Source organism: Protopterus annectens, chromosome 2.part1 (genome assembly GCF_019279795.1).
Source record: "Protopterus annectens isolate FY-2018-M chromosome 2.part1, PAN1.0, whole genome shotgun sequence".
In the NCBI taxonomy this organism is placed as follows: domain Eukaryota; kingdom Metazoa; phylum Chordata; order Ceratodontiformes; family Protopteridae; genus Protopterus; species Protopterus annectens.
Genome location: NC_056729.1, coordinates 1213549765 through 1213566409, shown reverse-complemented (window position 1 = coordinate 1213566409; position 16645 = coordinate 1213549765). Strand labels below are relative to the sequence as shown.

Sequence of the window (16645 nt, the reverse complement as noted above, 5' to 3'; positions counted from 1 at the left end):
GGGGAAGCTGAGAACCCACAGGCTCTAAAACAGAATACGCCAGGCTGTTAGATGCAGGGACTGCACCCTGACATTGAGCAAATGACTGCTTGACTGGGACAACAAATGAGGAAGCTGTGGTAAAGGCCAAGGAGGCTCCTGAATTAAACTCTCAGCAGAGGATACCAGTGCTGACATGGCCAATCTGGTGCTATTAAAATCATGCAAGGCTTGTCCTCCTGACTTTCAAGAGTACCTTGGTAAGGAGAGGCAGAGGAGGAAAAAGCATAGACGGAAGGTTGTTCCAACTGAAAGTTAGAAATAGCTGCCAATTGAACTTTAAGAGTAGAAGGAGATGAGCCTGCATGGAAGAGTTCAGCTAGAAAATCAAGGACTATTTGGATGGAAGCAGTGAAAGGATCTATGTCCTTTCCTTGAGCCCAAAAAGTGAAGCGTTTCCACTTACTCAAATAAATCTTCCGAGTGGAAGATTTATGGGAAGCTATCAAAATATCTCGAACGGAGTGAGATAATTGAGGAAGCCTGGCTAAGGTTGGAACTGTAGGAACCAAGCAGTGAGGTTCAGAGAGGGAGGGGCGATGTAATGACCCGACTGATGGATCAACAGATCTGGAACTAGGTCCAGATGCCACGGTCGCTCAATAGAAATTGATGTAGAAAGGGGAACCACACCTGTCGAGGCCAGTAAGGAGCAATGAGGATCAATGAGGCCTTCTGAGCGATAGCTTTCTGTATCACTTGAGAGATTAGTGGGAAGGAGGAAATGCATACAGAAGTCCCCGGGGCCAAACTTGGACTAGAGCGTCTCTGCTGGGTTGGCCTGGTAAAGGGAATAGAGTGAAAAATTCTCTGCACTTGCTGTTTTGGGGAGTAGCAAAAGATCGCAGCAAGGCTGACCCCACTTGAGGAAAAATTTCTCTCACAACAGAGTCTTTCAGAGACCACTCGTGAGGCATGAGAATAGCTCTGCTCAACTTGTCCGCAATTTGATTGGACTTCCGGGATGTGCGTTGCTATCAGAAATCGCTGAGAAGAAATCACCCATTGCCACAGTCTGAGTGCTTCTCGACACAGGGGGTATGACCTGGTTCCGCCTTGTTTGTTGATGTACCACACTACAGACATATTGTCTGTCTGGACTGCAATCGTTCCCAAGGGAAGAGAGTCTTGAAGGGCTTGCAACGCTAAAAGCACTGCTCTCATCTCTAGAACATTTATGTGCAAGTGGCATTCGTTTGGTTGCCATGTGCCCTGGACCGTCCTGCCCTGATATTGCCCCCCCCCCCACCCGATCAGGGAGGCATCCGTTGTCAGAGTAGCAACCGGAGGGGGTGAAACAAAGGGTCTTCCCAACAAGAGCTGAGGGGAAGACATCCACCACATGAGATGATTTCTGCGCCTGCGTGATCATAATGGTGTGAGACATTGGAAGTTGCTGGTATGACCATTGTGTGAAGAGCATCCATTGAAGGATCCGCATGTGGAATCTGGCTAACGGAAGCAGAGGTATGGCCGCCATAATTCCCAACACCTTCAGAACTAACCTGGCTTTTGATTCTGTTGTTGTTGAAAAGGAGTGAGACCAGTTTGTGAATGTCTGCTATTCTCTGATGTGTTAGTCTCGCAGACATGTCCACTGTGTCCAGATTTGCGCCTATGAAAGTAATAGCATGACAAGGCGACAAAACAGACTTTTCGCAATTTATTGAAATGCCTAACTTTTGACAAATGCGAAAGGTGTAATCTCTGGCCATCAGAAGGAGATGCTTGGTGGGAGCTGTGAGGAGCCAGTCGTCCAAATATGGAAACACCTGGAATCCTTGTCGTCTCAGGTGAGAAGCTACCACTGCCATGCATTTGGTAAACACCCGGGGGGCAGTGGTGAGACCAAAGGGCAGGGCCCTGAACTGAAAATGACTGGTTCCCAGCCTGAAGCGGAGGAATCTTCTGGAGCGTCTGTTCATTTTTATGTGATAGTACGCATCCTGAAGATCTATAGAGCACATCCAGTTTCCTTTGCCCAAAAGGGAAGGATGGATTGCAGCGTGACCATCCGAAATCTTGTTTTCTTGACTGATCTGTTCAAGATACTGAGATCCAAAATTGGTCTCCAGTCCCTGTTTTCTTTGGAACTAAAAAGAACCTTGAGTAGATTCCGGATCCTTGCTGGTCTGCTGGAACTGGCTGAATTGCTCTTTTGCAAGCAGTTTTGAAATTTCCAAAACCGCTAGATCCCTTTGAGCGGGTGGAACATCTGGAAGGGATTTTTGATTGGTTTGGAATGCGAAGAAAGGGGATAGAATAGCCTTGGAAATGATGGACTGTACCCATTTGTCTTGAGTCAGGGATAGCCAGGCTTCTGGGTACAGTGACAATCTTCCCCGACTGCCTCGAAGGTGGGCAGTCGGGCAACACCTCAGGGATGCTGAAAGGGCTTGTCAGGAGAAGGCTTCCGATTGCCCTGGTTCTGGACCCCCTGCCCCTAGGCGGCGTCTACCATTGTTATTCCGCCTCTGCCTCTGGCGGGAAGCGACTCTGTCGTCAGGCTATGAAGTCCCTTGAGATTGTTTACGGAACCACATCTTTCCACCCTTCTGGCCTTTGGGGTAAGGCCTAGAAGGAGTAGAAAACGGACTCCGGCAGAAAGGGTCTTGCCATCAGTTTCGCACCTAGTCAAGGTTTCTTTCACTTGAGGACCAAAGAGATGATCCATCAAACGGGGAGTTAGTGAAAGACGCCTTGAAGGGTCCGAAAATTGCATAGCCGCATCCAGGCATGCCTACGTGAGGCCACACCTGTCCCTGCGGCTCTACTCGCTCCATCAGCCGCGTAAGAGAAGGCGCATGGAGGAGTTGGTTATGGAGTTAAGGGTAGCCAGCTGCGTGTTCATCTTATCTTGAAAACCCGCAGCTGTAGGGTCCTTTAACATTTCACCGCTTCTTTGATCAAGTCCCTTTGAAGACAGTAAAATGGCATAGGTAGTTCATTAACGCATGGTAAATGTCGCTGACGAGAACATCCGCTTCCCGTACCTGTCCATGGACCTAGATTCCTTGTTAGGTGGATCGACAGGTACTGAAGCTCCAGCTAGCTCCTTCTTAGTGGCAGCAGGTACCACCATAGCATCCACAGAGACTGCTTTTGTCAAGAACTGTTTGTCTGCTGGTGGCGTTATGAATTTTGAGGGTCTCCTGGGAGTGGGGTCCACTGAATCAGGAGCCGTCCATGCCTTCTTAGCAACCACCTGCATGAGGGGTCAAGGGGGACACCCAGGAGGTGGAAGGCGAGAGCCAAACGCCTCAAGATACACAGATTCATCCTCCGAAGGGTTGAGGGCTGGCCAATTTCCCTCTGCTTCAGGATCTCTAGAATGTCTGCAAATGAGACATCTTCAGAAGGGGCACGGGGAACCCTCAGAATCATCTAAATCTGTGTCAGATGTGATGGACTCAGGTGAGTCAATGTGTTTCCTCTTACACTTCCTCTTCCGAGGGGCTCTTCTGCCAAATCAGGAGAGGCCTCGGAAGAGGATGAAATCCCACAGGGGTTCCTGAGGAGCTGGCTCTCTGCGGTCCGGGATGAGGGAGTGAGTCGACTTGACCTGAGGCACCGTGGGGAGGGGGACGGAGCCGACTGTGGAGTAGAGCCAGGCTCTAACACACTCCGCATGACCTCGAATGCACCCCTGTCAGGCAAAGCCAGAGGTCCCCGCTCCGAGAAGCTAAGAACCTCCCTCGGCACCGACAGTGATGGCTCCGAGGTCGATGTGGGAGCCGAAGTCACCAGCGCAAGCACCGAGAGGGAGAGGGGGGACAAGGGTCGATGCCACTCACCCCTCGAGCCGACGAGGGAAGTCCGGCGCCGAGATTCTTCCAAGGAAGAAATCGGAGCTGATGACGGAGCCGAAGACAATTGTATCGGCTCCGACGCTATCACAGTCTTGGTTCCGACACGACCCGGCTCCAAGCTCAAGAGAGTCGAAGGAGGAATATATTGATGGACAGGGGCAGGCATCGACTGATGAGTCGGGCTCTGAAGCATCTGGGCCAGTGCCTCGGACTTAAGAAGTCGACTCACTACCCTCTGAAGGTCATGATCCGACAGCCTCGATGACCTAGAGGAGTGAGATCTTTGGCTCCGTTCAGACAGCAGGGGAGATCCTGGAGCCGAATGAACGGAGCCAAGGGATGGTGACCTGGATCTCTTCCTAGTTGTCGGCTCAAGGTCTGGTCGGAGCCGACACAGCCTAATACCTGGCTCCAGCCGGAGCCGAGGGAACCACAGAAACTATGGACTGAGACTCATCGGCTCCAGCCGGAGCCGATGTAGGCAGAGGTTTAGAAGCCTTAGGTCTCGGCTCAGTTGGGCCGAAGACCTAGATGCCTTAGAGGGCTTCCCTGAAGACACACAGTAAGGGAATCCTCTGGCTTGAGTAAGCCTCTTAAAATTAACTTATTTTTTCTTTCCTGCAGGACCCTGGGGCTGAAGCCATGGCAAACAGCACAGGAGTCCTGCAGGCAAAGGTCCCAGACAGTAGACACAAGAAGTGTGAGCGCCTGTCAGAGACATTTTCTGACAGCACGCATCACACTTCTTGAACTGAGACCTTTGCTTCTTTAGACATTCCAAAGGTGCAATCACACACACACTGATTACACCCTGTCTAGTTTAGCTTAAAATAAAACAACTAGCTAGGTTTTTTAAAATTAAGAAAAAATAACACACACACACTCCACTAGGAAAGAAAAGGCCTGTAGGCCCAAGGGAAAAACTTAAAGTTCTTGTGGGAAAAACAGGAATTTTAAGAAAGGGATAAGAATTCTCTAAACTAAGGGAAATAAGTATAAATATTAAAATTAAAGGGGTTTTAATACTCTAACTTTACAAGAAAGTCACTTACCAAGAACCGGTAGAAAACCAACACCTCGATCGCTGTAGCGGCAAACGAGATCTGAGGTAACTCACGCCTAGCATTGTGGGATATAAGGGGAGCCTCGAGCCGGTGGAACCAACTCTCGAGCTTTTAGAGTGGCCGCGTCGGAGCCGAGGTCGGCTCCGAACCCATCCAGCAAGAATGAAGGCGAGATAGACAACTTAACATCCTCTGTTTACCTGAATTCTGCTAAGACAATTTATTAAGTTTTATGTCAAAATTTGGGTGAGGAGAAAAAAAATTTCTTGGACAATTTGGAAGAGGAGGGCTGAAAAATCTTAGAGATTCCCTGTATCAGTCTATCCCTTTCATCACACTTTACTACCTCTGCAGAAAAGGGACTAAACACTAATCTCTAACAGAGAATTTAAAATCTCATGTTTAAATCATCTGTGAGGTTCTGAGAATACAGCGAAGCAAACCTCCTTTAAACACTATCTGTGGCCATAACACTGCAAAAAATGAGTAGTGACCTGTGCAACATAAGAAACTAAGTTATTTAAAGCAGTCAACATGCTTTCATAATAGGTCAAACCAAACTTTAACATATGCACCTGATAATTTAAAATTCTGAAAATCAAAGTAATAGAAGTACACACTTTTCCACATACCCATCAATAAGTTTGTTCATCCTTATTAGAAAGAGTACCAACATCCAAGAAGAATAAAGTACAGTTTTGTACCTACCATAAATGTAGATGTTCGAGGATCCACATTGCTGCAGTCATAACCTGTGGGTAGTCCGCTGTCCTCGGTCGGCCCGAATACCAAAGAGTTAGGCTGGCGTCGGTCATGGGCGCCCGGAGCTGACGTCAGTACGTAGTAGTACTTAAGCGCATGACCGACGCCATATTCTCAGTCTTTCTTGCCCCAGATGTCAGAAGGCCTTAAAAAGAAAAGGCCAGAGCCACAAAAGGAGAAAAATAATAATTATCCCCAAGGAACAAGAACAACAAACAACAACACCCCCAAACCAAAGAGGGGAAGGAGGGAGGGAAAATAGGACTGCAGCAATGTGGATCCTCGAACATCTACATTTATGGTAGGTACAAAACTACTATGTTCTTCATCTCACATTGCTGCAGTCATAACCTGTGGGTAGAATCCCAAAGCAAAGGAAAAGGGAGGCTGGCAAACTAAAAGGCATTAGGGGCTGCTAACATGCCCTGTAAGATTGCAGTGGCAAACCCAGCCCTGGACTTGGAGAAAAGAGGGAGATGATAATGCTTAGTAAAAGTATGTACTGAACTCCAAGTAGCTGCTTCCAAAATGTCCTTAGTAGCTACCCCCCTCAAAAAAGCAGTAGAAGTGGCCGTAGCCCTAGTGGAATGAGGTCTAATCCCAGCAAGAACATTCTTCCCATGATGAGAATAACAAAAAGCAATACAATTACCAATCCACTTTGAAATAGTCTGCTTTGAGACAGCTTTCCCTTGTGAACCCAAAGCAAAAGTAACAAATAACTGTTGAGTCTGTCTGAACTCCTTAGTTCTGCTCAAATAATAACGTAACTGCCTGTGTGTATCCAAAGAATGCAAGATTTTTTCCCCCTTATTTTGGGGATCAGCATAAAAGGTAGGCAAATGGATAGACTGGTTCAAGGCCACATTAGAAATCACTTTTGGCATGAAAGTAGGGTTAGTACGCAAAGAAACTCTATCCTTATGGAATATTAGAAAGGGTTCAACTGCCATGAGATCCTGCAATTCAGATACCCTTCTGGCAGAAGTAATGGCCAACAAAAGGCAGTCTTCAAGACAAAAACTTCAATTCAGACGTAGCTGCAGGTTCAAAAGGAGGCAAAGTAAGCTTCTCCAACACAAAATTGAGATCCCAGGAAGGAGTAGGAGCTCTACGTGGGGGTCTTATATTTTTTGCCCCTCTAAGAAATTGCTTAAACAAAGGGTGAGAAAATAAAGGAGGGTCACAATCATAGTGAGCAGAAATGGCTGCAGCATGAACCTTCACAGAGGAAAACGACAAACCCTTGTCCAGTAATTCAGTAAGGTACTTCAATGTACAACTCAAATTAGGTACAGAGACATCAAAATCCTTTGTTGTGCTCCAAAGAAAAAAATCTCTTCCATTTATCAGCATAAACTTTTCTAGTGCTAGTCCCTAGCTTCCAAAATGACATCCAAAACCTGCTGGGAAGCTGAGAACCCACAGGCTCTAAAACAGAATACGCCAGGCTGTTAGATGCAGGGACTGCACCCTGACATTGAGCAAATGACTGCTTGACTGGGACAACAAATGAGGAAGCTGTGGTAAAGGCCAAGGAGGCTCCTGAATTAAACTCCTCAGCAGAGGATACCAGTGCTGACATGGCCAATCTGGTGCTATTAAAATCATGCAAGGCTTGTCCCTCCTGACTTTCAAGAGTACCTTGGTAAGGAGAGGCAGAGGAGGAAAAGCATAGACGTGAAGGTTGTTCCAACTGAAAGATAGAGCGTCCACTTTCCAAGCTTTTGGGTGAAACATCCTTGTGCAAAATTTTGGTAGTTGGAAATTTAGAGGAGAAGCGAACAGATCTATGTCTGGAGTTCCCCAAGCCACTGTCAACTGTTGGAATACCTGAGGATCCAATTTCCACTCGTGGGGATCCACAATTTGTCTGCTCAATACATCTGCTAGGGAGTTCTGTGCTCCTGGCAGAAACCGTGCTTGAAGAGTGATATGCAACCCCAGAGCAGTCTCCCACAATATCATAGTTTGTCTGCAAAGAGGGTAAGAATGGGTCCCCCCTTGCTTGTTGATGTACCACATGACTGTAGTGTTGTCTGTTTGAATCAACACCTGTCCTGGTTGAAGTAGGCCCTTGAAAGCCATCAGGGCAAACTGGACTGCTAACATCTCCTTCATGTTGATATGCAAATGCTGTAATTTGGGAGGCCACGTGTCTTGAATCCATTTCCCATTGAAGTGTGCTCCCCAAGCCAGGTCTGAGGCATCCGTCGTTAAGATCTGACTCGCCTCTGGTCGGGTCACAGAGAGTCCCTTGTTTAGGTGACATTCCTGTGCCCACCACAAGAATTCCTTCTGGATGCACGGTATTATCGGAATGACAGTGTCCAAGTCGTGGCAGTGTTGAGTCCATATACTTTTGAGATACCATTGTAGCTTCCTCATATGCAGTTTGGCATTGGGAAGTACCAGAATGCAAGATGCCATGAACCCCAAGGCTTGAAGGACTGTCCTTGCAGTCAGCCTGGACCGTACTGATAATTGCTGGAAGTAGAGGTGAAGAGTTCTTTGTTTGTCCGGGGTCAGAAAGGCCATCTGAGAGGCTGTATTCAGTCTCACACCCAGAAAGCACATGTCCTGAGAGGGTACTAGACTGGACTTTGTTTCGTTCACAGAATACCTGAGGCACCTTAAAACTGCCATTACATACTGTAGCTGTTGAAGTAACTTGTCTTTGTCTTGAGCAAGAATCAGGCAATCATCCAGATAAGGATAAATTTGAATTCCCCTCAGTCTTAAGAAAGCTATTACAGGAGCCAGAACCTTTGTGAACACCCTGGGCGCAGTAGATAAACCAAAGGGCAATGCAGAGAACTGATAATGAGAAGTGCCAGTCCAAAAACGCAGGAATCTCCTGCAGCTGGGCCTGATAGGAATGTGAAGATAGGCCTCTTTGAGATCCAGAGTTACCATCCAGTGATCTTTGCCTAGCAGAGGCAGAAGTTGCTGTAATGTTAACATCTTGAACTTTGGAATGTCTAGGTATGTATTGAGAATGGACAAATCCAGAATTGGCCTCCAAGTGTTTCCTTTCTTTGGCACTAGGAATAGACGAGAATAAAACCCTAGGCCTACTTCTGACGGAGGTACCACCTGGATTGCCCCCATCTGTAAAAGCAAAGAAATTTGTTCCTGAGCCTCCAGCCTTTGCCGAGGAGGTACATCTGGCATGCCTTTGAAAGGGGAAAAGTGTGAAAATAAAACTTGTAGCCTTGATTTATTATGTCCAACACCCATTTGTCCTGGGTGACCAAATGCCAATTTTGCTTGAAAAGTGCCAACTTTCCTCCTAGAGGAGCTGCCAGAAAGGAAGGATCTGGCAGCTGGAGATACAGGTCATTGGGTCTGTTTACGAAAAGGCTGACCCCTGCCCTCACCAGAAGATTGTGCAGGAGAACTCCAAGTCCTAGGTCTGAAAGAACCCTGAGCGTGAGCCCTGCCCCTACCACGTCTAGACCTGCCCTTAGACTGAAAATCTGAAGAAGGGTAAGACCATCCTCTTGCAGGCCAATTCCTGCTAAACTTAGGGGGGCTGCACTTGCAAAAATTCCTTAACTGTCTGCATAGACTTGGCTTTGTCTTCCATCTTTTTCAAAACTGACTCCACAGGGGAACCAAAAAGAACTTCAGATTGAAGGGGAGCATCCAAAATCCGAGCTTTAACATGCTCTGACAAATTTTGATCTTTAAGCCAGGCATGTCTACGAATAACTGAACCAGTAGCAGCTACCCTGGAAGAAGCCTGAAGGGCATCGAAGCCACACTGCAGGGAATGTTTACCAACCTGATCTGAAGCATGAACCAAGTCCTGCAACTCCTTACACTCTATACCCTCAGATAAAGCATCTACCTTAGATTTCAATTGACCTAACAGAAAATTCTGATACTTCAGCATATGGAATTGGCAATTTAAAGCCCTCATAGCTAACGTAGAAGAGGTGTACACTTTTTTACCCCACCTATCCAACGCTCTAGAATCTTTATCCAAAGGAACTGGATTCTTAACCACAGAAGCCCTGACACCCTTAGGCCCTTGGATTATAGTTTCTGGGTCAGCTCTAGGGCTCTTATACAAATATTTATGTGCCTCTGGAACTCTGTAATACCTGTCTGGTTTGACAGGGGCAGGGGGTAAAGAATCAGGATTAAGGGAAGCTTCAGAAAAAACATCCTGAACAACATCTAAAACAGGGGAATTGCCAAAGGCCTATGTTGTGGCAAAACAAAATTCCCTAAGCCTCTTACGAGAATCTGAAAATCCTGACCTTCCCACTTGAAATGCTCCCTCATGGAATGCAAGGTTTCAGAAAAGGAAAAATCCTCTGGAGGAGAAGCAGGAGGACAGGAATCCTCTGCATCAGAATCAGAATAGGGAGGAAAATCCTAAATATCCTCAGCTGAGGACTCAGAATAATCTGAGGAATGTTCCATTCCCTCTAAATCTGTCTCCACCCTAGGCCTCTTCTCTGGAGGGGGCATAGAACCCCTGATCAAAGTAATCAAATCCTCTGCCATTTTCAACATATGCTTTTTAGGAACAGAGCCCGAAGAACCAGGGCTGTGGCCCGTACCAGAAACACCAGGTCTAGCCTTAGCAGGGCCTTTAGTGACTGAAGTAGAAGGCCTAATAACCTTTTGTAAGGATGGAACCACAGAAACTTGAGAAGCACCCTCGGCCTGACCTAACTCCTGAGAGGCTAACTCCTGTAAAATTAAAGGTTCCCCTGGGATTCAGCCGAGACCTCGGCTGGATCCACAGATTCAACCGTAGATTCCATAGAACCGGCGTCCGCAACAGACGACTCATCCGGTTTAGACCTTAAGGATTTATCTTTTCGCTTTTTTGCGGTAGCGGGCGTTGGAGGATCCGACGGCATGTTGTAGTTACACCGCTTACCGAAAACAAGCCTAGCACAGTCTAATATGCGTTTAATGGTGCGCTTATTAAATCTAGCGCAAAAGCGACACCCGACTACGTCGTGTTCAGGCCCTAAGCAAGGAATACAGAGAGAATGATAGTCCCTATGAGGTATCTGTTTCCCACAAGAAATACAATTAACTTTTTCTGACATCCGGATTAACTGAGGCAAGAAAAGACAAAAATTTTCCCCAACGGGGTACTTAGCCCAACTTGGTCTTCGGTCTGAAACTCGAAAACTGAAAATTTCAGAACGGCACTTGCAAACGCTGCTTCTGCTTCGGACCACGCGGCAAGAAAGACTGAGAATATGGCGTCGGTCATGCGCTTAAGTACTACTACGTACTGACGTCAGCTCCGGGCGCCCATGACCAACGCCAGCCTAACTCTTTGGTATTCAGGCCGACCGAGGACAGCGGACTACCCACAGGTTATGACTGCAGCAATGTGAGACGAAGAACATCAGTAATGGAACCGCAAGCAGTAAAGTTTTGAATAAAAGTTTTAATAAAAGTTTAAAACACTGAAATGAAAACGTCCTAAAAGCCCAAGTGCAGAAACATACCTGCGAGGGTCTGTCCGGGAAAGAATCCTGAGACCCTTGGTTTCTCAGGCCCTCTCTGCCACAAGGGCTGCATCTGTTGCATCCCCCTCTGCCTCTGGGGGAAAGAGAGTCCTGAGGGTCATGGGAAGAGCCCTGAGATTTCTGGAACTACATTTTTTTCACCCCATGCTGATTCTTAGAGAAGGATCGGTGCGGGGTTGAGAAGCGAATCCCAACAGCAGATAAGGTCTTCCACTCTTTCTTGCTCTGGACTAAAGTGTCTCGAACAGTCTTGCCAAAAAAAGTGGAACCATCATAGGGGGCATTCGTGAACGACACCTTGAAGTACTCCGAGAAACCACAAAACCGGAGCCAGGCATTACGCCTGTTCTGGCAGCCCTAGAGGCACCTTTCTTAGGGTGTGATAGGAGCCTAATGTAAGCATTAGATGTTGAAGTGGTAGTAAGGGTGGCCATACAGGAGGAGAACACACCTTTTTCTCCTCAGCTAACATGGACCCCGAGGCACACTTAGCGAACTCTTTGACCATGTCCTGCTGCAGTCTGATAACATGCGCCATGTAGTTCAGCGTGCACACGATGCAAACGTAGCTGATATGTAAGCCCGGAGGATGGACCCGTAGAGCTCTCCTGAGCGAGCTCTTTTCTGGTAGCCCCCACCACCACAGCATCAACAGAGGATCCCTTCGACAAATGCAGCCGATCCAGTGGAACTTTGACTATTTTGTCTGGGTATCCGGTTCCTTTCCATGCCTTGGATGAAATTAAATTCCCATGGGGATCTGTAAGAGGGGACACCCAGGAAGTAAAGGGTCCTGTGCCAAATGCTTCCAGGAACACAGACTCATCTGGATTGGGCTTTTGGGTAGACCACCCTCCTCTTTGGCACAGAATTTCCACGATGTCTCCAAAGGAGACAACTTCCTAGGGTGATTGGGGGGAGCCCTCCCCTTCCTCCAAGTCAGCATCTTCCATGAGGGACTCCAGTGGTGAGTCCAAGTGCCTCCTCTTGCACATGCATTTCTGAGGGAGCTCCTCAGGGGGGTTTCTTGGGAGGACTTGGAAACCTTGGGGAATTCTCCCTGGAGGGGGTCTCCTGTGGCATAGTGGCAGCAGGCTGTCCCTGAGGGGGCAGGATGGCACACTCTGGACCACAAAAAGAGGGAGCCAGGATGGATTATGAAGATGACACTGTCAAGGATCTCAAAGTGACCAAGAGAACCTTCTCCAACACACTGAAGGCAGAGGGCGAACAAATCCCAGCAGCAGGAGTGATCATAACTGGATCTGCCACCCTCTGCTCAGAGGGGGGAGCTGGAGCCGAACCTCCAGGTGCTGAAACCCTGATTGGATGGGCCGACTCCAAAAACCTCTAAGTCGACTCCATTCCATCAGATCTGATGCAGGGGCTACAGCTCTGAAAAGCTCTGAGCCGAATCACTCAGGACAATGGTCAGCGTCGAGGTACGTAGAACCACCTGCGCTGACCCCTCAACACCAGGAAACCTCTGACCTGATGACTCAAACTGGAGGTCGGACTGGAGCAGAAGCAATGGAAAGGAAAACGGACTGATTGCTCCCAGCCTCGGAGGGGGAAAGAGCAGGCAAGACTCTCATCTGAATCTGGGTCTGGATAAACCGCCATATCATCCTGTCCACCTCGGCTTTTGAAAGGCTATGAGAGGACTGGATGGAGGAAGCCACCAACCCAGGCCTGGAGTGGTGCCGAGGGGAGGCAGACAGCGGGTACCAAGCCCAGGAAATCTCAAATTCTGGAGAAAATTGGGGAGACCGGAGTCGAGGAGATCCCCAGGTCAGATCCTGCCTAGACTTGGCCGGGGGCTTGACCACAGAACAGTGGTCAGAGGACCGCTTTCTGGGCCTGTCCTGTTCCTTACCCACTATCTTTTCCCTGCCCCCAGACTTCTTGGTGGAAGGTTAGGTCCCAGAAGCCAGGGCGGGGGAGAAAGTAGTAGCCTCTGACAGAAGGAGGACCTTCAGAATCAATTTGTTCCTCCCGTCGATCAAGGCACGGGGATTGAAACACATGCAGATTGAACAGGAGGTCTCTAGGTGTGTTACACCCAGACAAACACTAAACTTACACTAAAGGGAGCTTGCAGCTGTAACCACGCTGCTGCTGTCTCTCACGAGCGGCAAACAGGATCTGAGGGAAGGAGGGGACAGGGGCATTATGGGTAGAGGAGGAGCTTGGATCCAATGCTGGAGTATGCGGCAGAGTCGAATCAGTGCGGGATCCGGGTCCCACAGATTGAAGACTAAATGAAAACATCTTCAGATCAACAGTTAAATGCAATTTACAACAGAGTCTTGTATGTGGTAAGACAAGTCTGCAGAGAAGTCTTTCTAGGCAGGACAGTCCTAATTTGCATAGTAACACCTTGTGGGGAAAAACAAAAACTCCAAATGTCCTGATATTTTTTAGGGCAAAAATATTATTTCCAAGTTTTTACTAATAGTTACGTAAAATATTTACCTTGTATCTGAAACACCTTAATACAACAGAAATTAGTATACCTCACTATGATTGATGTTATAGGCACCATAAAAATTCACTGCCAATCATTAGCGGACCGGAGTTCCGCTGTGACAACCCCTAACCGGGAAAATCCAAAAGATAAACAACAACAACTATGGTTGATGTTTTCACTTCATGTTTTCTTTTCATCACTTTTCATCACCAGAAAATTAGTCTAACAGTAGACAAGAGCTTTTTTATCAAAAAAGTGACGTCCAGTCCTTTAAAAATGACTGTAATTACTGTATCTTGCACAATCTCATGCTTTTCTAAAAATGTCCTAATTTTGGTATCTGAAAAAGTGGCAACCATAAGTACTGGAATCAGGACTCAAAAGGAAACCCTTTTAAACATATTTTCTTTGCACTTTAACCATTTCCCTTAGTCTTCACTTTTTTTTAAACATTTAAAGACAGACTTTTGATATTGTTTAGGTTCTTTACCTTCACTAATCCCTTTATTCTTATGAATTAACCACTTTCTTAACTTCTGTAACTTAAACTTCCCAAGGTCTTAACTTTCCTTATTCTTTGGCTTTAAGTAATTGTGAGTATTTAAAATATAATTTATCACAAACAGCTCAAAGACAAATACACAATCCATTGGAACTATTAGTCCAACACAAGCATACCTCAACACTTCAGTGTTCACAGTACATAAATCTATCTGCTCATGGTACAACAGTTTCCTAACAGCAATTTCTTAACTTTTTTTCTTTAAAGTATGGATCACTGTAAAGTTTCAGCTAGAAAATATTCTACAGGCATCAAATAAGTACCCCTATATGGAGATGAGAAGTTGAGTACCAGTGTAATGACTGAAAGACAAATGGGCATTATTTAATACCATTTACACCTAATTCCACCTAATAAGCAACAAGCAGTCAGATGGAAAAAAAAGCTACCTCCCCATTCTTCAATACTCTCACAGGAGTACCCTAGAGTTCCACTCTAGGGCCCCTACTATTTCACATTTTCATAAACTACTTCCATCAGTCCATCCCTAACACTAACCTCATCCAATATGCAGACGACTCCACTATAATCTGTTCTGTCACCTCCATTACCGTTTTAACAAAACTAACCCAAAATGCCTTCTCCTTAACTGAACAATGGATGCAAGACAACCACCTAGCACGCAATGCCACAAAAACTAAACTTATATTTACTCCTTCAAAAACCATCATCCTAGACAAAAACACTTTCACTATCACCAGCCAGAATAATACAGCTCTCGAAATAGTATCTTATACAAAATTACTAGGAGTCCTAAAAGATGACCAGCTCAAGTTTGATATCCACCTACAAACAAGTATCAATAAAACGCATAAGAAATTTGGCATGCTCTATTGTCACAACCGGTACATCTGCCCCTCCACCAAGCTAATACTCTCTACAACATACCTTATCTCATTCCCTCCTATTTGGAGCCCCATTCCTTCCTTACTAACCTACAATCCTCCCTCAAAACAAAACTCCCTTCCTGTTGCAATAAAATTTCAAAATGTGCAACAGGCCACAGATCTTCTACGCACCACTGCACTGCCCTTCACAAACATAATTGGCTAGAGCTACCCAACTACCTCACCTATATTCAACATTGCCCAAGCACACAAACCTATCTTTAGCCCCTCTCTCTGCCCCTCCCTTGCCACCACTTTTAAAATGCATCTACCCAACAGATCCCCAAGATTTAACTCCCAAAATCTGATTGAACTACACAAACCTTCTCGTACACCAGGCAAACATCTTCTGCCCTTCTCTCTAACTCGCCTGTGGAATTATCTCCCTCCACTAATCCGTACCACTAGCAGCCTCACTTCCTTCAAAACCTTACTCCAATCCCACCTAACATCTCAATGGGAATGTTCCTGTTCCCATCCTGCATAAAGTCCCCCAACTTAAGCTACTCCCCAGGATCCAGTACATCTGCAAACTTCTTTTTTTTTTTTTTTTTAAACTCTGATAATCATCTGTTGGAATCAACATATTTTGTATATAAATATGATTGTATAAAACGTTTATTTTCTTTTTTAAAGAATGCCTGCATTTGCATTTCACTAATGCCACTTATTACCTGTACTGCTGTACTATCTACTGTTATAAATTGCTTTTTAATTAACTTGTATTTGTATATTTTACTGGAGCTTTTCTCCCCAGGACTCCATTGAAAACGGGCTCCTCGTGGCCCAGTGGACCATCCTGGCAAACAAACTGCAAATAAATAAAATAATTCCACCCAAAATAAAGTATAAATGTTTAACTAATAAATACTCCGATCGCTCACTAGAGAGGATTAAGGCAATCCATTGCTAAAGAGCTTTGTTACATAGTCTTAGATTTTAGCCTCTCTGTCTCCATTTGTCTAATGTACAACACTGAAAAAAATCAATTAACCAGGCGACGGTCTTGGGTTGCCTCAATAAAAAGCACTTGCATCTATTGGGTTTAACTGGTTAATGAAAAACCGAAGGGGCTGCAACTATATGGTTGTAGTGTACTTCATTATCTAAACTGGTTATTTTCTCACACATACAGCATAACCAATCCAGCTTTCTGAGGAAATACTCTGCAGCTGATGTGCACATTATATCCCTGCTGACTATCAAATAAGGAAACTGAAAACCACTTTTATTAAACCCAGAAACAAAGCAATCCAAGGTGATTATCTGGGTACTATTTACTTTTTCACTGCTGTTTGACTACTATTCTATTGGGGGAAAAAAGATATACAACTTGAATATCCACCATCACAAAAATGTCACCTTTTTTGAAATTACTGCAATACAAACAGAAGACACATATTATATAAATAACTGCTTCCATATTTGACCCTACTCAGACTCAAAGAGCTCACAAACAATATACAACTGTGTACTCTATTAGCACAAAGAATGACTGCCTTCCACTTCTGGTCATTTCACTTAGCCGTCATTTCCTTAAGACAA

At 45.9% G+C, this 16645-nt stretch overlaps 1 protein-coding gene across 5 annotated transcripts in view; it reads right to left on the bottom strand.

Moving 5' to 3' along the window:
- Positions 1-16645, bottom strand: part of LOC122794391 (CD2 associated protein) — a 3269826-nt gene that overhangs the window by 2522193 nt on the left and 730988 nt on the right. The gene's annotated exons all lie outside the window — the stretch shown is intronic.